Raw genomic sequence first — 20,126 nt, forward strand, 5'->3', positions numbered from 1 at the left:
ATTTCTGAAGGCCCCAGCAAGATTCCAACCACGCCAGTCCCTTGAGGCGCCAGACTGGTGGCTTGGCCAGGCTGGAGTGAAGGAACCCCGAGATGAACGAGGAGGCACGCCACCTGACGGTATTCCGGGTTCTCTTTTGGACCAGCGTTCCGCCTCTCCCGACTGCCGAGCTCCAACTGTACTCATTGGAGGGATGGACCAACCCACCAGGAATGGCCACAGGGTAAGGTAAGGCCCCAGGGCCGATCCCCAGGCAGGAACCTACCCCAGACGGGTGGAAGAGGAGACTGATCACCTCCTTGGGCTCCCAGGAAGGAAGCATCAGATAGGGAGACCTGGGAACTCAGGGTAAGGGAAGCTTTGTGATAGCCTCTGAATGATTGTGAGTGTGTGATTGCTGATTGAGGAAAGTGAGAGAAATTTTTCTTTTTGGAATCTGCAAAACCAATTCTTTTTGCATATGCAATTAAAAACAACTAGCTTATAAAATGAGTTCCCTGGTGGCTCAGAGGTTAAAGCATCTGCCTCCAATGCGGGAGACCCGGGTTCAATCCCTGGGTCGGGAAAATCCCCTGGAGAAGGAAACGGTAACCCGCTCCAGTATTCTTGCCTGGAAAATCCCATGGATGGAGAAGCCTGGTAGGCTACAGTCCACGGGGTCGCAAAGAGTCGGACACGACTGAGCGACAGAACGGAACGGAACGGAGCTTATAAAAAGACCTGCTGAGGGAAAAGCTTGAAGTAAACTGTTTCCATGTCCTTGAAATACACAGCCAGCTTTGCCTGAGACCTCAGACTTGGGCAAATTAAAACTTCAAGTGAAGGAATAAAAAGGGGTTAAAGATATATTTTATTTTGCAAAATGCAGCAAACATTTTAATTTATACATGAGAAAAGGAAGTGTTCAAAAGGGTATGCATTTTGAGTTATTGCAGGTTATTTGTGAGAGAATTTCTGCAGGTAAAATATGTTTAAACTTAATCAACAGTAGCGTGTCAGTGTATTTAAAATCATGACAAAAATCTTCTCTCTGGTCATATTGCCCACAACAAATTATTATGATGTTGTATGTTTTAGGGCAAGATGTCAATACAGCATAAATCCCATGGCATTTTGGTTTTCTTCTGGAGATTAAAGCTGTTTTTTTTTGTCTTGGGACAAATGCAGCAGCAAAACACAAACCAGTTAATCAAAAAAAAAAACATTTCTGCCATAACTCCAATAATTTTCGGGACACATCAACTGACAGTAGTTTTGCCATTCCCATTCATTTAAGGATTACGTCTCTGCACTGATGCCTTAAGTTTGTCTGTAAAAGCTTGTTCTCTGTTAAGCCAATTTACTGACTACAGCCTGGTTGAGAGAATTTAGTTGGTTGGTCCATTTATCTAGTGCAGTATATCGGGCACCACCCCTCTTCTGATGATCCAGTTCAAGGAGTTGGTTGACTTGATCGATTCGGCCATGTATAGTGTTATCCAATATGCACTGCACCAGCAAACTCTCCACATCAGCTACATCCATGTTTAACTCCTTAGAAATAAAAGGAATATGTATTCTTGTGTAAGGCTTAATTTTATAAGCACTTGTGTTCTGATGTTTCGCAAAAGCTCTTCAATGTGTTTATGAAAGGATCATCCATGATGTTGCTGTGATTTGTTTTTAGAATCTTTTCAAATTCAGTGATGTCATTATTCTGATAGACACTTACTAAATTCGTCATTGCTAGAATTTCTGGATTATTTTTATAAGGTTTGGCCTCCTGTGAGTCAAATGGATTTATTCCCGATTTCAATAGCATATTTGCTAAGACTAAATATTTTAAGCAAGTGGTTCATCTTGGAATTCCCGATTCATCATAATTCTTAAAGACTTCAAAAAAATCAGTGTGTGCCTTTTTAAATTCACCTTCTCTCAAGTGCATTTTACCACCACATTCTCTGATAACTCCCATGATCAGTGGATGAGGGATGGCAGACTTGATGTGAAGTGACTGTTCATAGAGTGCTTTAAGTTTTTTGTTATTTTTCTGTGCCACGTACATTTGAATTTCCAAAGCATATATTTCTAATAACTGTGTGCCTTTTTTCAGGTCATCTTCTCCATCATCAGTCTGGCAGGACTGATGTAACTGGCGTAAAATATTTTGAAGTTTTCCATATTCCTCTCATTCTAAATATAATTTCCCCAGCTTAGTGTTTGTCTTACACTACAGTCTGTCATTCTTAGCATCTTTCAAAGCTTCCAGTGTTGTTTCATAGAATTCCTGCAGTAAATCCTTCTGACATAAAAAATCAGAATTCTGCTTAGAAGTAGAGATATAACCAAGAATAGAATTAATAGATTTTTCAGAATAGTTTCTTGTGACAGCACTCCGAATATAGGTCAATGGTTGTTTATATCTGTTCATCATTTCTGGAAAGTTTGTCAACTTGAAGTTAATCTTATTTATTTGTTTCAGTGCTTTAAATCCCCATTCTCCTTTTTCACCTTCAAGTTCCAAAACCTTTTGGAAACTGCTTAATGCTGCTTCTAGGTCATCTTCTTTTAATGCTTTGGAATTAGAGTACTGATTTTCCAAATCCACATTTGGCTCAGAGTTACTATCTTCGGAGTATTCCAGGTCGTAGGCCTTCTCATCATCGCACATGAAATCATCCTCTGTGTCAGACATCTTGGCTGGGACACAAAGATATATTGTAAACCTCAAACAGAAAACTATAAGATCTCAGTCAGTCTGTCTGGATTTATGTATGTATGTCTCACTATATAGCTTTTTTCTGAAAATATTGCGGAAGTTGTAAATGAGTTCTAATTTAATTGGAGAAACCTATATGCAGGTCAGGAAGCAACAGTTAGAACTGGACATGGAACAACAGACTGGTTCCAAATAGGAAAAAAAGTACGTCAAGGCTGTACATTGTCACCCTGCTTATTTAACTTATATGAAGAGTACATCATGAGGAACGCTGGGCTGGAAGAAGCACAAGCTGGAATCAAGATTGCCGGGAGAAATATCAATAACCTCAGATATGCAGATGACACCACCCTTATGGCTTTCAGAAAGTGAAGAGGAACTCAAAAGCCTCTTGATGAAAGTGAAAGAGAAGAGTGAAAAAGTTGGCTTGAAGCTCAACATTCAGAAAACTAAGATTATGGCATCTGGTCCCATCACTTCATGGGAAATAGATGGGGAAACAGTGGAAACAGTGTCAGACTTTATTTTCTTGGGCTCCAAAATCACTGCAGATGCTGATTGCAGCCATGAAATTAAAAGACGCTTACTCCTTGGAAGGAAAGTTATGACCAACCTAGATAACATATTAAAAACCAGACATTACTTTGCCAACCAAGGTCCATCTAGTCAAGGCTATGGTTTTTCCCGTGGTCATGTATGGATGTGAAAGTTGGACTGTGAAGAAAGCTGATCGCCGAAGAATTGATGCTTTTGAACTGTGGTGCTGGAGAAGACTCTTGAGAGTCCCTTCGACTGCAAGGAGATCCAACCAGTCCATTCTAAAGGAGATCAATCCTGGGTGTTCATTGGAAGGACTGATGCTAAAGCTGAAGCTCCAATACTTTGGCTACCTCATGCAAAGAGTTGACTCACTGGAAAAGACTCTGATGCTGGGAGGGGTTGGGGGCAGGAGGAGAAGGGGACGACAGAGGATGAGATGGCTGGATGGCATCACCGACTCGATGGACATGAGTTTGGGTGAACTCCGGGAGTTGGTGATGGACAGGGAGGCCTGGTGTGCTGTGATTCATGGGGTCGCAAAGAGTCGGACACGACTGAGTGACTGAACTGAACTGAACTGAACTGAAGGAAAAGTAAGCCCTTACAAATCAAACAATTCTAAATACAAGAAAAATTAACCTAAATAAATTTCAGATTTAAGTGAACTGGGAAATATTCAATGTTAAATATCTAGTATTAATGTTTGTTTGGTAATCTAATAAGAAAGTAGGATGTATGTTTTTAATAAAGAAAATATAAAAAAATAAAATTACGTTTTATAAAGGGAAAAGAAAGTAGGTCTGATTTACAAGTGGCTGTTACAGAAAGTGATTAAAAGGTTTGTGGAAGGTGGACCCTGAAGAAGTTTTGTGCATAGTCAGGACTGACTAAGTTTAAAATAAATTTAATTAAGTTTACCTAAATGAGTTTAAGGTAAGCTGGTAGAAAAACAAATTCGGCATTTCTCTCTGTTACGAGGACAAACTTTCTTCAGATGTGGAACTGCTTTTAATAATAGATTTGTGGGTTTTTTACCTCTTAATTGACCTGTTTTATATTTACCTTTGAAATCTTTTGTTAACTTTGGCTGAGTTCAGTTCAGTTCAGTTCAGTTCAGTCGCTCAGTCATGTCCGACTCTCCGCGACCCCATGAATCACAGCACGCCAGGCCTCCCTGTCCATCACCAACTCCCGGAGTACACTCAAACTCATGCCCACAGAGTTGGTGATGCCATCCAGCCATCTCATTCTCTGTCATCCCCTTCTCCTCCCGCCCCCAATCTTTCCTAGCATCAGAGTCTTTTCCAGTGAGTCAACTCGTCGCATGAGGTGGCCAAAGTATTGCAGTTTCAGCAATCCATTCTAAAGGAGATCAATCCTGGGTGTTCATTGGAAGGACTGATGCTAAAGCTGAAACTGCAATACTTTGGCTGAGTAAATAACTATTATTTCACAGTAACTTATATGATCCTACCTGACTATTATAAACCCTTTTGATATTTATTGACAAAACTTCCTAAATAACTTGACTTCTAGCTAACTTTGGGATGTTTCAGAGGCCCCTGAGACATCCCACAGAGCTATTAAGCTACCTGGGTTCACTGGACATGTTAAATTACTACATGGGAAGTACTGTTAAAGGGGTGAAAAATCTTTTCAGGTCATACTGTCTGGTTGATGTTACTAATGTAGATATTCTAAAATTACGTGAAATTCATATATATCTGATATTCCCTGATAAAATATGGTCAATTAAAATTCTAGTTATCATATTAAAGTGTTATGACCAGGTTTCTTTGTCAATTGCAATAGAATCAGATTTTAAACGTGACTTCTATGGTTTTACTCTCATCCTTTTAGAAGAATATTGCTAGTTCTTCAAGATTTATGGAAAAGACTTTCTAAGATTAAACAGATAAACAAATTTTGTTATTAACAGTAAGCTGGTACCAGACTGGAATTTGGTCTTCTCTCTGTTTAGAGAGCAAAGTTTTCTTAAAATGCAGCTTTTGATAACAGATTATGAATTTCTTTGCCTTTAAGTGATTTATATTTGTTTTTAAAATCTTTTTGTTACTTTGGTAAAGTAAATAAACATTATTCAAGATTATAGTATTTGTGGACAAAGCTCATTCTACTTCTGCAAAAAGTAACCCCTCATGGTTAGACTTTTGCTATCTTGATATCCTTAAAACATGGCGATAGTCTGCTCTTAAATCAGGAAATTAAAAATGGATAAACAACAACTGAAAATCAAAGAGCCAGGGCTATGGGAAGTCCAAGATGGCCGCTTGGCTTTTCCTAGTTCCCTGACAGAACTTATTTTTATTTGATGGGTTAAAGCCTTACCTGACTACACTGTTAATGCCCTCACAATGAGTTCTCCAGAAAAAAAAAAGAAAGAAAAAATTATGTGTCACTAAATATTAAGTTCTAGTTTGTTAATTAAGGTCTGTGCTTACTAAGACTCACTTCTGATCTAGTTCCTTGTTACGTTATATTGCTAAAAGTTTTAATTGAGTTACTAGAAAGGACACTCTAAGATTGTTTCCAAAGCTTACCTTGGTAACCAGTCTTTGGATAAAGGTCAGATGCTCCATGGTGTACAACCAGGAGATTGACACTTGGCTATAATCACTGAACTGAGACAGGTGACCTGGGGTGTACCGGGCTATACCCAATGAAAGTTCTTGACTTCAATTATTGCTTGTGACCTTACTAATGACTGCTAGCTATATTATTTTCTACGTAGCTTGTTTCCAAAGATTATTTCTTATGTTTCCAAATGTGTGACTGAGCTTATGATAAAATGCTGATATGCAATTCCATATGAGATCAATAATTGTAATAATGTAACTCTAGATATGGGAAGAAGCAACAAGAAGAACTATTTTCCTGGACCAAGAGGCTAGTAAGACAGGTAGGGTCCAGTGACTTGCTATTACAAGGCCCGGTCTAGTGACAACACACTGAGTCACTGGAATCTTTGTTAGATCCACTGGGAATGAGCCTTCCCAGCACCGCAGGACACAATGACCATGAAATGTCTCCAAAACACGGTCACATATGACTATGAAGGGGCCCTGCTGACTAGAAGTTGGCCCTTGCCAGGGATTAAATCATGGCCACTACAAGATGCCAACCTTCAACACCCCCTTGAAAGGAGTTCAGGGTTTGAAAATATAAGGCATTCTGTGCTTGGAGAAAACCCAGAAAAACAGGCTTTTGGATAGTCAGATGTTTTCAGGTAAGGATTTTTATGAGTCCAAGTTCTTACATCTTCTCATGCCTAGAGAAGCACTAATGTCACCAACCAATGTCTGGACCTGGTTCTTCTAGCTAGTGCCTTGGCAGCTTTCCTACTTCTCTTAATCTTTGGGCCAGATATCTTTAACTTTCTTGTTAAGTTTGTGTCTCCAAGTAGTAGTACGACAAGAATATCCCCTGGACAACACCCAGACAGTGCTGCCAGAACAAGCTGCCTTATTCTCACTGCCCTCTGTAAATGAACCCCGAGGTCCTCAGGCTATTCTCCCTTTGAGATCTTATATGGCAGACCACCCCCAGTGATCAAAAAGTTCAGGGGAGACCACCAACAACTAGCTGACCTGGAGATGTCCCAACCTCCAGGCCCTGGGTGCAGCCTTCTGCCATATCGCCTGAGAAACCTGAGAAAGGACACCCATTCCACTGGGTAACTGGGTTCATCCCTGTCAGCCAGGAGATGAGGAATGGGTTAAAGATTAGAAAAAGGAACCACTTCAGCCAGTTTGGACAGGCCCTCACACGGGCGTCCTGGCAACCCCCACTGCTGATAAAGTTACAGGCGTCATCCCTTGGATCCACCGCACCAGAGTCAAGGAGGCAGCAGCTTCCTGTGATGAGGACGCCTGGAAAGCAGTTAGGGACCCCAAAAACCTCCTCAAGGTCCGGTTCCGAAGACAACGGCCCTCACCCATGAAGGACGCTGAGCTCTGCTCTGGTTGTTCTGGGAGCTGACTAGTCAACGCACAGCAGAAGCTTGAGGATTCTACAGCCTTGCTCCAGCCACACGCCGGCAGCTGACTGGTCAATGCATGGTGGAAGCTTGAGAGTCTGGCTATCACAATATCAATGGATTTTCATTGTCAACCCTGGACTCTACCCATGATTGCTATTATTGCTGTGCTGTTCGCTACAGGACTAGCTTCAGTCGCACCCTGGGACTGGGATTTGGGTCAGAAGCTGAGGTTAGCTGTCTGTCATCTCACTGTAGTGGAATTAGCTGTCTTATTAGCTGTCTCTTATGATCAATTCTCCCTATTAACTGAATTGCCCCACAGTATAACTGACCCCCCTTCATGATAGGCTCAGTTGCTATAGCCGTGACAACCCAAAAATGGGGAGGAAACCTTTTGCTAGTGTTCAGTTATCTGTTACATGCAGGCTGCTTTGCAGCCTTTTGGTGTCCTGTGCTGTAACAGATGGTGCCACCCTCATCAAGGCCTTTTCTTTGTTTGTGGGACAGATGCTTACTTATGTCTACCTGTCAATTAGATGGGTATCTGCACCTTAACCTTCCTCAATCCCTAGATGAATACTGTCCCTAACAACCAGACTCTCACCCTATCTCTCACAGCACATACGCCGTCAGAAAGAGCCATCCAGTTTATACCCCTACTTGTTGGTCTGGGAACCATGGCTGGGACAGTTATGGGAATACGAGGAATTGCTTCATCAACCACCTTTTACCGTACACTATCCAAAGACTTCACAGACGACATTGAGAGAGTAGCCAAATCTTTAGTGGCCTTACAGGACGAACTGGATTCCCTGGCTGAGGTGGTTTTACAGAAAAGGAGGGAGTTAGATCTCCTGACAGCTGAAAACGGAGGATTCTGCCTCTTCTTGAACGAAGAATGCTGCTTTTATGTAAACCAGTCAGGCATAGTTTGGGACATGGCCCAACAGCTAAGGGAAATGAACCATAAAATGGAGAGAGAAACTAGTAAATTCCTGGGGTAACTGGAACAATATCTGGAGCTGGACATCGTGGCTTCTCCCTTTAACCAGTCCTCTCGTCATGTGCTTTGTGATGCTCTTGTTTGGCCCTTGTATTTATTCTCAATGCTATTACCCAGTTCATAACCTCTCAGATTGAATCCATAAAGTTACAAATGGTAATAGTTCAATATAGCCCCCTAAACAACGGGGAGCTTTGCTTATCCTACTTCTAACTTGAAGAATTTTGAGCATTACCTTGCTAGAATGTGAACTGACTGCAATTGTATGGTACTTTGAATATTCTTTGTCATTGCCTTTCTTTATTATATATTGGAATAGTGTGTTTTTTTTTAGGTGTCCAGGAACTTGATTCAGATATATGTAGATTTGTGTCTATTCTTGCTCTGAACAGTGTGTTCAGTAGGGTTCTCTTTGTAACTCAGTATGTCCTTTATGATTGTCTATCGGATATATATTAGTGTATATGATAATGCAAAAGTCTTAATTTATCCTTCTTCCTAATTTTTTTGTAATTGTAAGTTGGTTGTCACAGTTGGTAAGTCTGTTTCTCTTTTGTTTAGTAGTTTATTGGTATAAATTGATAGATTCCGCCTATAGGTGATATCTGATGATATTTCTCTCCCTCTGATTGACTTCAGTGTGCATGGTCGTGTCTTGGTCCATCTCTGCTGCTTCAAAGACGTTATTTATTTGATTCTGTTCTGTGAGTGAGGAGGATTCCAGTATCTGGTTGTCTCACTCAGTCTTCTCTTTCCCTCCCCTGAATTGCCTGGCTGAGTCTCCATCTCAGCTCTCATGAGAGTGCTGCTCTGGATACAGGGGCGCACAGGTCATTTCAGATTATGAGTTTCTCCATATCTGAGTCCAAGAATGGCATTGCTGGATCATATGGTACCCGTGTGTTGAGTTTTTTAAGGAACCTCCATGAAGCACAAGCTGGAATCAAGATTGCTGGGAAATATCAATAATCTCAGTTATGCAGATGACACCGCCCTTATGGCAGAAAGCGAAGAGGAGCTGAAGAGCCTCTTGATGGAAGTGAAAGAGGAGAGTGAAAGTCCAGTTCAGTCGCTCAGTCGTGTCCGACTCTTTGCGACCCCGTGAATCACAGCGCGCCAGGCCTCCCTGTCCATCACCAACTCCCGGAGTTCACCCAAACTCACGTCCATCGAGTCGGTGATGCCATCCAGCCATCTCATCCTCTGCCGTCCCCTTCTCCTCCTGCCCCCAATCCCTCCCAGCATCAGAGTCTTTTCCAGTGAGTCAACTCTTCGCATGAGGTGGCCAAAGTATTGGAGTTTCAGCTTCATCATCAGTCTTTCCAATGAACACCCAGGATTGATCTCCTTGAGGATGGACTGGTTGAATTTCCTTGCAGTTCAAGGGACTCTCAAGAGTCTTCTCCAACACCACAGTTCAAAAGCATCAATTCTTTAGCGCTCAGCTTTCTTCACACTCCAACTTTCACATCCATACATGACCACTGGAAAAACCATAGCCTTGACTAGACGGACCTTGGTTGGCAAAGTAATGTCTCTGCTTTTTAATATGTCATAACTTTCCTTCCAAGAAGAAAGTGTCTTTTAATTTCATGGCTGCAATCAGCATCCGCAGTGATTTTGGAGCCCCCCAAAATAAAGTCTGACACTATTTCCACTGTTTCCCTATCTATTTCCCATGAAGTGATGGGACAAGATGCCATGATCTTTGTTTTCTGAATGTTGAGCTTCAAGCCAACTTTTTCACTCTCCTCTTTCACTTTCATCAAGAGGCTTTTGAGTTCCTCTTCACTTTCTGCCATAAGGGTGGTGTCATCTGCATATCTGAGGTTATTGATATTTCTCCCAGCAATCTTGATTCCAGCTTGTGCTTCTTCCAGCCCAGCGTTCCTCATGATATACTCTGCATATAAGTTAAATAAGCAGGGTGACAATGTACAGCCTTGATGTACTTCTTTTCCTATTTGGAACCAGTCTATTATTCCATGTCCAGTCCTAACTGTTGCTTCTTGACCTGCATACAGGTTTCTCAAGAGGCAGGTCAGGTGGGCTGGTATTCTCATCTCTTTCAGGATTTCCCACAGTTTATTGTGATCCACACAGTTTGCTGAATTAGTTGACCAGTCAAATAAGTTTTTGTTGTTATAAGAAGTTTTGTACATAAGATGGTGTGACCCGTATTCTGTGAATAGACACAGTCTTCATTTTTCCGTTCACACATGGATACCTTTGCTTTCTTTCCTCAGACCTCTGGGTAGAGCTTTCAGTACCGACTGAGGGACAGTGGTGAAGACAAGCTTCCTGGCCTTGTTCCCCGTTTCAGGAGAAAATCTTCAGGTGTTTTACATTGAGCATGAAGCTTGCTGTGGCTTTGTATACTGCTCTCATTGAACAAATTTCCTTTTATTCCTGCTTTCTTGAGTGTTTGTATCATGAGATAGCCCTGGATTTCAACTGTAGCTTCTTCTGCAATATCTGAAATAACCATGTGTTTCTACACAGCCTACAGTGGTTCAATACATTGCTTAGTTTTAATCTGTGGAACAACCCGACATTTCTGATGCAGAGATGCTCGCTTCTGGCGCCATCTATTCTGTGCTCTGGTGGTTTCATGTTGCTCTAACTTTGTGGAGAATTCTTATGTTCATATTTATCCAGTATACTGGTGTGGTTTTCTTTTTTATTATGTGCTTGTGTTGAACTGTGGTGTTGGAGAAGACTCTTGAGAGTCCCTTATACTGCAAGGAGATCCAACCAGTCCATTCTAAAGGAGATCAATCCTGGGTGTTCATTGGAAGGACTGATGCTAAAGCTGAAACTGCAATACTTTGGCCACCTCATGCGACGAGTTGACTCACTGGAAAAGACTCTGATGCTGGGAAAGGTTGGGGGCGGGAGGAGAAGGGGACGACAGAGAATGAGATGGCTGGATGGCATCACCGACTCTGTGGACATGAGTTTGAGTGTACTCCGGGAGTTGGTGATGGACAGGGAGGCCTGGCGTGCTGTAATTCATGGGGTCGCAGAGAGTCGGACACGACTGAGCGACTGAACTGAACTGAACTGTGTTATTTGATTAGATTTGGCTTGGTGTTGCTGGTTTGAAAGGTTAGCATTAGGGCTGGGACAGATGTGCTGGGTTATGGGTTATAGTTGCTGTTATGTGACATCCACGTTGCAGACCAGGCCATCCGCCTCTGACATCCCCCTCCTGCCAGCTCCTGCCTGGCCCTCTAGAGACTGCTCACTGCCCAGAGGGCAGGGGTGGTCCCCTACTTCCTCTGCCTGTCCATCTGTCCTCCTTGAGTCAGGACACTACTTCCTCCACAAGGCGCTTGGATTCTGGCCTTGGAGCACCGCCCCATGAGCATCAAGCACCAGGATTGTCACCTTAAGAGGCCCAGGAACTTGGACTCCCCGGGACCTCAGAATGAGGCTTTGTGTGCAGATGGGCCACTGCAGAGCTGCCCAGGTTGAGAAGAGGTCACTGACCTGTGTGTCAGCGCGGAGCAGTCCTCATGGGGGAGAAGGCAAGGTGAGAGCAGAGACGGAAATGAGTAGAGAGAGACCTGGGACCGACTGACCACAGAACCCACAGGAGGAGCTGGCCTCTGACCCCTGGATCCAGGGCTCCAGCCCTGAAGGTAAGTGTCCCATATTACACCCCTCGCACTGCTCCCCACCCCACACCCGTCTGGTGACAGGGCCACAGGAATCCCAAGGCTGACCTGTGGGGGTTGGGGCATCGTGCTTGTTGAGACTCAGGGTGGTCACTAGCTGCCTCCCCTCTGGACATAACCCCCTCTCTTCCTGGAGGAGGAACCCAGGGTCCAAGAAGACCCGCTTTTCCCTGTGGCATGGTACCTACCCCATCCACTGGGCATCTCAGGCCCGAGAAAGAGGTGGTGCAGTGACCACAGCGAGTGCCTGCAGGCCACCCTCACCCACCTCCTGACGTGAGTGTGGCCATCTAGAAGTGACCCACCAGCCCCCTGACACAGGCGCCCGGTTTCACAGGGTGGGTCCTCATGCCTCGTTCCTGCAGGAGGGGGTCGAGAGCAGTGTTGACCGAGGCCTGTGAGTCTGTGGGCCAGAGAGCTCTTCCCCAAGAGCCAAGCACAGCTGGGCCAGGGCAGACTCCTCCCTTCCCTGCTGTACCCCATGGACTGTGGATGAAGCCTCAGTGACCCCCAGGAAGAGACATGACCCCCAGAGGACTAGACCATCCACACCCTGGGGACTGAGTGTCTGCCTCATTCTCTCAAAGAGAGCGATGTCTTCACCAAGGCTGCCGGGTTGGCCCGTGTCCCCACAAAGACAAGCCTGAGGGAAGCATCCAGACAGAAACCCCCTTCCGGGGGCCCCACCTTTGGGAGAGGGGCTGGCCTGAGAGACGGCGTGCTCCGTTGCTGTGCTCCAGTGCCGAGCTCTCATGCCCCTGCCCCTCTCCTGCTCTCCAGGCCTCGCCCCTCATGTGGAAATCCTCCTCTCTCGGCTCCAAGCACCCACACTTCCCACCTCAACCCCCTCTCTCTCCAGTTCAGTTTTCCCTTTTCTGCGCCAGGTCAAGAGGAGAGTGAATGCCTCACATCGGTGTTTACAGCAGCAGAGGTGGGCTGCCCTTGTCTTCCTGGCTGACTTCCAGGGGTGCGGGGCTTGGCGCCACCAGCAGGGAGCAGCTCTGACGCCCGTGCCTCCACACGCTTTGTCCAGCCTCGGGGACGACCCAGGGCCTCCCTGGGCTCCCCTTCCTGCCCACCCTCGCTCAGTGTCCTCAGTCATGTGCTGACAGCTCCTAAATGCTTCACCCACATCCTCTCTGCGGTTGGCCGTGTCCCGTCGGGACGCTCCAGCCTCACCAGGCCCTCACCCCACATCCTCTCTGAGGTTGGCCGTGTCCCGTCGGGACGCTCCAGCCTCACCAGGCCCTCACCCCACATCCTCTCTGAGGTTGGCCGTGTCCCGTCGGGACGCTCCAGCCTCACCAGGCCCTCACCCCACATCCTCTCCGCGGTCGGCCGTGTCCCGTCGGGACGCTCCAGCCTCACCAGGCCCTCACCCCACATCCTCTCTGAGGTCGGCCGTGTCCCGTCGGGACGCTCCACCCTCACCAGGCCCTCACCCCACATCCTCTCTGAGGTCGGCCGTGTCCCGTCGGGACGCTCCACCCTCACCAGGCCCTCACCCCACATCCTCTCCGCGGTTGGCCGTGTCCCGTCGGGACGCTCCACCCTCACCAGGCCCTCACCCCACATCCTCTCCGAGGTTGGCCGTGTCCCGTCGGGACGCTCCACCCTCACCAGGCCCTCACCCCACATCCTCTCCGCGGTCGGCCGTGTCCCGTCGGGACGCTCCAGCCTCACCAGGCCCTCACCCCACATCCTCTCTGAGGTCGGCCGTGTCCGTTGGGACGCTCCAGCCTCACCAGGCCCTCACCCCACATCCTCTCTGAGGTCGGCCGTGTCCCATCGGGATGCTCCAGCCTCACCAGGCCCCGACCGCATGGCAAGGGCAGGCATCAGGCCTGTTGCGTGTACTGCTGTGCGTCCTGGTGTGTACACAGGATGACCCCGCCCCAGGACGTGGGAAATGCAGACTTACAGGGATCTGGGGAGACAAGACTGATCACAGGGTGGACGTCAGCTCTCAGATCACGGGCAAGGGAAGCTGGGTTCTTGCTCTTTGGACCCTTTCTCACCCAGCATGACCAGGACCTGGCTTTGTTCCCACACTGTTGTCTCTCCGTTGGCCTTGCTCTGTGAGCAGAGCAGGACAGTGTTGTCAGTGGTCACACATTGAGGCACATGGACACCAGCTGACCCATGGGCACCGCTGCTGACCGCTTTGAATGGGCACTGCACCAGGGCCTGTGAGGCATGGGGTCACTTGCCCACAGAGAGGCCAGGCCTCTACTCCTGGGTCCAGAGGTCACCTTGAGTGTGATGGGAGTGTCTCTGCTCCCTGGGCCTGGTCCCTGCTTCTGAGAAATTCCCTAGGGTGCCTGGGGAGCCCCCATACTGTGACTCCTGGGTCTCCTGGGAGGAGTGAGGGGAGACTTGTCCACAGAAAGGAAGCATCTATCAGAGCAGAGCCTGGGGCTGCTGCACCCCACCTCCACCACCATCCCCAGGTCCACTGGGGTAGGACCGTGACAGCGAGGCTCCTTCCCGCCACAAGACTTGCAGGACACATGAGGTGCCTCATTTGACCCCCACTCAGTGTTAAAACTCCCCATGCAGGCCTGTTGGGTGAGAGACACTACTGAAGGACGATTAATGCAGTGGGGTCGGCTGGGAGGGAACACCCAAGGGGGTGAAGCTGGAGTGGGGCAAGTTGGAAAGTCACCCAAGGACACGCTCTCCCTGCCACGACCCCCCAGGTGAACCCTGGTGGAGGTGGACCCCTCCAGTCAGAGCTCTCCCAGCTCAGACCCCACAAGTACCCGAGCAGCCCCAGTTCTTGTCTACACCAGCTGCAGTCAGGGCCGGCCCTGTTTTCATCTTCTTCTTACTAGTATTTTATTTGTATTTTTGGAGAAGATTTAGTTTCACAAGAAACACTGATTTTTTTCAAACAAAAGGTTTAAAAATAAAGAATTTATTGTCTTGGAAGAATAGAACAAGTCTCTTTGGCAAGCACTGGCAATTCAGATTGGAGGAACTACTGGAGCAAGTTATATGCAGGAAGTTCCGATTGATCCAGCTGTAGGAATAACATGAGCGTATTTTTGTCTAGTTGTGCAAGGCTCCTAATGGGCTGTCTCAGCTCAAGACTTGTAACACTCACAACCATGCCTCCAGGGTCCCATGTGCTGTGGACACAGGGCTGGCTCACTCTCCAGGAGGCTATGTCTGTTCATGGAAGCCACCAAAGGGCTCCCCAGGTGCCCCCGTCCTGTTGTGACTCTTGAGGGCACAGTCCTCTGCTGTCTGCTTCCCCTCCTGCTGAGCTGACTTCTGCTTGGTCTTCTCCACTCTGCTGACAGGCTCTTTAACTCTGGGTTTCTCTCTATATGCAAGTGGATTCATGGGTTGGCTTCTGTAGACTTAGCCTGCTGCTGCCCTGTCTTCCTCATGACCAAGTTCTTATCCCTCCCAGCAGGTCTCTTGGAAGCCAATGGGATGGGGTGTCCATGGCAGGAACAGAGGTTCACAACTGGATGGGGGTGTCCACAGCAGGACTGGAGGATCTGTGGGGGTTGGAGGCCATGGGGCAAGCAGGAGGGCTCCCACCAATCTTGTGGGTCCATGCATCATGGCCACAGGCCCACACACAGTGTGCCAGGCTGTCGATGAGGTAAGGTGCAGTGGTCCAGGGGCCCGTCCAGCTCATACAGTTGCCTGACCACTGAGTCGTCGGTGTAACGTATGCACAGGGAGCACTGGCCAAGCTCCCACACTCCCAGGAGGACACTCAGCATGGTCTCTGGAATCACTGGGAGGTCAGCAAGCAGGGGCCCCCACCCAACCTCACTAAGTTACAGGAAGAAACAAAAGACTCCTCTGTGCAGGAAGACAGAATGTCACCAGCCTGAGCACTGTCCTGAGGGAAGGGAGGCTGGGGTTTGAGAACTGGGTGCTGTAGTGGGGTGAGTGTGGGGCTCCCAAATACTATGTCCATGTCATGACCCCAGATTCTGAGAATGGAACCTTATTGGGAAGTAGGTCTTTGTAGGTATAACTGGTTACAGATCTGGGGATGAGGTCATCCTGGATCGGGGTGGCCCTGAATCCATGAGAGTGTCCTTCTAAGGGACACAGACACAGAGTAGACACCAGGTGAAGATGGACCCAGAGATGAGGGCGGGGCCACAAGCCCAGGGGTGGCTGGAGCCCAGAAACCTGGAAGAGGCAGGAAGGACCCTTGACTGGAGCCTCTGGAGGGAGCGCAGCACTGGGACAGCCTGACCTCAGATATCTGGTCTCCAGGACTGAGAGAGGACAGGCTTCTGATGTTCAGAGCCTCTGTGTGTGGTCATTTGTCACACTGCCCCAGGAAGCTCATGCAGCTGGTGGGAAGCTCCCTGCCCTGATCTAAAGCCTCCCTCCCATCAGGGGCAGCCCCCTGTGCCTATACTGTTTGCACTAACCATGAAGTTCATGCTGAGCCCTCGCTCCCCTTCTGGGCACTGGCATCTTGGAGGGTGAGGGCAGACACCACCATGTGACCAGCTCCTAGCTGGGTGCCAAGGCTCTAGTGAGTTTCCCTGAGGCAATGGGGGTGGGGGGTGACTGTCAGGGTTCTTCCCTTCATCGCTGGGGGAAGAGACACCCTAGGTACCCTCAAGGGAGGGGAGGCACGATGGGTGAGTGACTGGCTCAGGGCCCCTCCCACCTGTGCATCCCCACTGTGCCCTGAGGCGCGTCTCAGCTGTGGGCGCACCAGCCTGCGCTGAGCCCTGGAGCCTCCCAGCAGGTCCCAAGGTGAGGCAGCCCTGCAGACCCCTCCCCTTCCTCCACGTCTAGAAAGTGTAGGGAAGTACACTGCACTGACTCTAGAATTTAGGTCCTCAGGGCAAACCCTGAGGTCTCACCTGTGAATCTAGACAGTCTGTGACAGAGACCTGATGACACACTTTATACTGATGCTTCTCATTTCCTGACTGAACATAGGCTTCTCAGCTTTCTGTGTGCTCAGTCACACACTGCTTGAAAACGCTTGTTGGAAGTCATTTTTCAGTCACAATATCCCCCAACTTTGTGACCATAGGGAAGGCCTGCACACACACTCGGAAAAGCGAAGCAACAGCTAAGCATCTGTTCCATCGTGTTTTCTCTGCAGGAGTGGGCCAGAGAGCCCAGGTGTGTCTGGAAACTTCTTGGGTCGTGCTGGGTCACATCCTGAGTGTGAACCTGGGCACTGGACCGTGGTGACAAAGTTCTCAGTTTTCTCTCGGTGGGTACTAAAGCGGTGAGGCATAGCAACTGCTTGAAAATCCATCCAGCTTCGGTTTTCTTATGTGTGGCAGTGCTCGCTTTGCACCACCGTTTGGGATTTCTGAAGCAAGTGGGCAGCTCGCAAGTCCTCATCTCGGGCCCATTTGCACTGGAATGTCACCTCAACGAGGTGACCACAGAACAGCACTCAGCACTCTCAGGCACATTCCCACAGCCTGCTTCCTCACGGGCAGTCCCAGTATGACCCAGGAATGTGTTTACAAGTCTCAGAGAGTGCATAGAAACACACGCTCTGAGTCGGGATGTTAGTTCATCTGGGCACGACTGGAGGTCTCACGTCTTACAATCTAGACAGTTCCTGATAGATAGAGGCCTGAAAACACACTCTCTGAAAAATGGCCTCCAAACAAGTGTTTTCAAGCAGTGTGTGACACTCAGGAAGCAGAATGCTGGGAAAACTATGCTTCTTCGAGGAAAGAAAGCCATCAACAGATAGTGAGTTTTCAGCCCTTCATCTGTCAGAAACTGTCTAGATTCTAAGATATGAGACCTCCAGTCTTGCCCTGTGGACCTAACTTCCAGAGTCAGGCAATGTGTTTCCTTGCATTAACCCAGGCTTTTAACCACATTTCTATGTCGTATCGGAACTGCCCATGAGGAAACAGGCTGCAGGAATGTGCTGAGTGCTGGGTGCCATACTGTTGTTACCTGGGTGAGGTGACATTCCACTGGAAATGGGCCATCAGTAGGACTTGCACACGGCCTGCTTGCTTCAGAAATCCCAAAGAGGGGGGCAAAAGCTATTGCTGCCAGAAGTAAGAAAACAGCAGTTGTATGGATTTTCAAGCAGTTGCTAGGCCGCACCATTTTAGGGCCAACCTAGAGAAAAATGTAACTTTTGCCATCAAGGTCTGGTATCCAGGTATCTGGTACTCAAGATGGAACCTTGCAGTATCCTAGAATTTTTCAGACTGACCTAGGCCCAGTGGACCTCTCCTTCAGAGAGAATGTGAAGAAATGAACGGTTGTTGCTGAATGAAAAGACGCTGGGATTCTTGGCCTCTGGAGGAGAAGATTTCAATCCAGGCCAGAGACGAGGCTTGACTGCTCAGAGGTTTTGTATAATCAAGTTTCATTAAAGTATAAAGGAGATAGAGAAAATTTCTGACACAGGCATCAGAAGGGGGCAGAAAGAGTATCCCCCTGCTAGTCTTCAGCTGGATGTTATATAGTTACTAGCAGTCTGTTAATGAAAGAAAGGAATGTCTTAAAATTCAGAATGGTACCAGGCCCCTCATCCATAAGATGCATTTTGGGATAATCATGGCACCAGATGATTCATCCTGGGCCATAAAACGATTGACTTGAATCTTGTAGAAGGGCAGATTACCATCCAAATAGTTTCGTTTACATAGATTCAGTTCAGTTGCTCAGTCGTGTCCGATTCTTTGTGACCCCATGAATCACAGCACGCCAGGCCTCTCTGTCCATCACCAACTCCCAGAGTTCACTCAAACTCATGTCCATAGAGTTGGTGATGCCATCCAGCCATCTCATTCTCTGTCGTCCCCTTCTCCTCCCGCCCCCAATCCCTCCCAGCATCAGAGTCTTTTCCAGTGAGTCAACTCTTCGCATGAGGTGGCCAAAGTGTTTATTGGAGTTTCAGCTTTAGCATCAGTCCTTCCAATGAACACCCAGGATCGATCTCCTTTAGAATGGACTGGTTGGCTCTCCTTGCAGTCCAAGGGACTCTCAAGAGTCTTCTCCAGCACGACAATTCAAAAGCATCAATTCTTCGGCGATCAGCTTTCTTCACAGTCCAACTCTCACATCCAAAGCTTTGACCAGATGGACTTTTGTCGGCAAAGTAATGTCTCTGCTTTTTAATATGCGGTCTGGGTTGGTCATATATTTTCTTCCAAGGAGCAAGCATCTTTTAATTTCAAGGGTGCAGTCACCATCTGTAGTGATTTTGGAGCCCAAAAAGGTAAAGTCTTTTACTGTTTCCGTTGTTTCTCCATCTATTTGCAGTGAAGTGATGGGACTGGATGCTATGATCTTAGTTTTCTGAATGCTGAGTTTTAAACCAACTTTTTCACTCTCCTCTCTCACTTTCATCAAGAGGCTTTTTAGTTTTTCTTCACTTTCTGCCATAAGGATGGTGTCATCTGCATATCTTAGATTATTGATATTTTCCCAACAATCTTGACTCCAGCTTGTGCTTCATCCAGCCCAGCATTTTGCATGACGTACTCTGCATATAAGTTAAATAAGCAGGGTGACAATATACAGCCTTCACATACTGATTTGGAACCAGTCTGTTGTTCCATGTCCAGCTGCTGCTTCTTGACCTGCATACAGATTTCTCAGGAGGCAGGTCAGATGATCTGGTATTCCCATCTCTTTAAGAATTTTCCACAGTTTGTTGTGATCCACACAGTCAAACGCTTTGGTGTAGTCAATAAAGCAGATGTTTTTTGGAACTCTCTTGCTTTGTCAATGATCCACTGGATTTTGGCAATTTGATCTCTAGTTCCTCTGCCTTTTCTAAATCCAGCTTGAACATGTGGAAGTTCACGGTTCACATACTGTTGAAGCCTGGCTTGGAGAATTTTGAGCATTACTTTGCCAGCGTGTGAGATGAGTGCAATTGTGCGGTAGTTTGAACATGCTTTGGCATTGCCTTTCTTTGGGATTGGAATGAAAATGGACCTTTTCCAGTCCTGTGGTCACTGCTGAGTGTTTCAAATTTGCTGACATATTGAGTGCAGCACTGCAATAGCATCATCTTTTAGGATTTGAAAGAGCTCAACTGGAATTTCATCACCTCCACTAGCTTTTTTCGTAGTGATGCTTCCTAAGGCTGTGACTTCACATTCCGGGATGTCTGGCTCTAGATGAGTGATCACATCTTTGTGATTATCTGGGTCATGAAGGTCTTTTTGGTACAGTTCTTCTGTGTGTTTTTGCCACCTCTTCTTAATACAT

The 20,126-nt window shown here is 47.1% G+C and overlaps 1 protein-coding gene and 1 pseudogene across 1 annotated transcript in view; both read right to left on the reverse strand.

Moving 5' to 3' along the window:
- LOC148773719 (liprin-alpha-1-like) overlaps positions 1 to 20,126 on the reverse strand; it is a 219,025-nt gene that overhangs the window by 186,509 nt on the left and 12,390 nt on the right. The gene's annotated exons all lie outside the window — the stretch shown is intronic.
- LOC148773720 (COP9 signalosome complex subunit 2 pseudogene) lies at positions 1,318 to 2,674 on the reverse strand (annotated as a pseudogene).

This window comes from Moschus berezovskii, chromosome 27, assembly GCF_049115385.1.
Source record: "Moschus berezovskii isolate FMDL1 chromosome 27, NW_MosBer_1.0, whole genome shotgun sequence".
NCBI lineage: Eukaryota > Metazoa > Chordata > Mammalia > Artiodactyla > Moschidae > Moschus > Moschus berezovskii.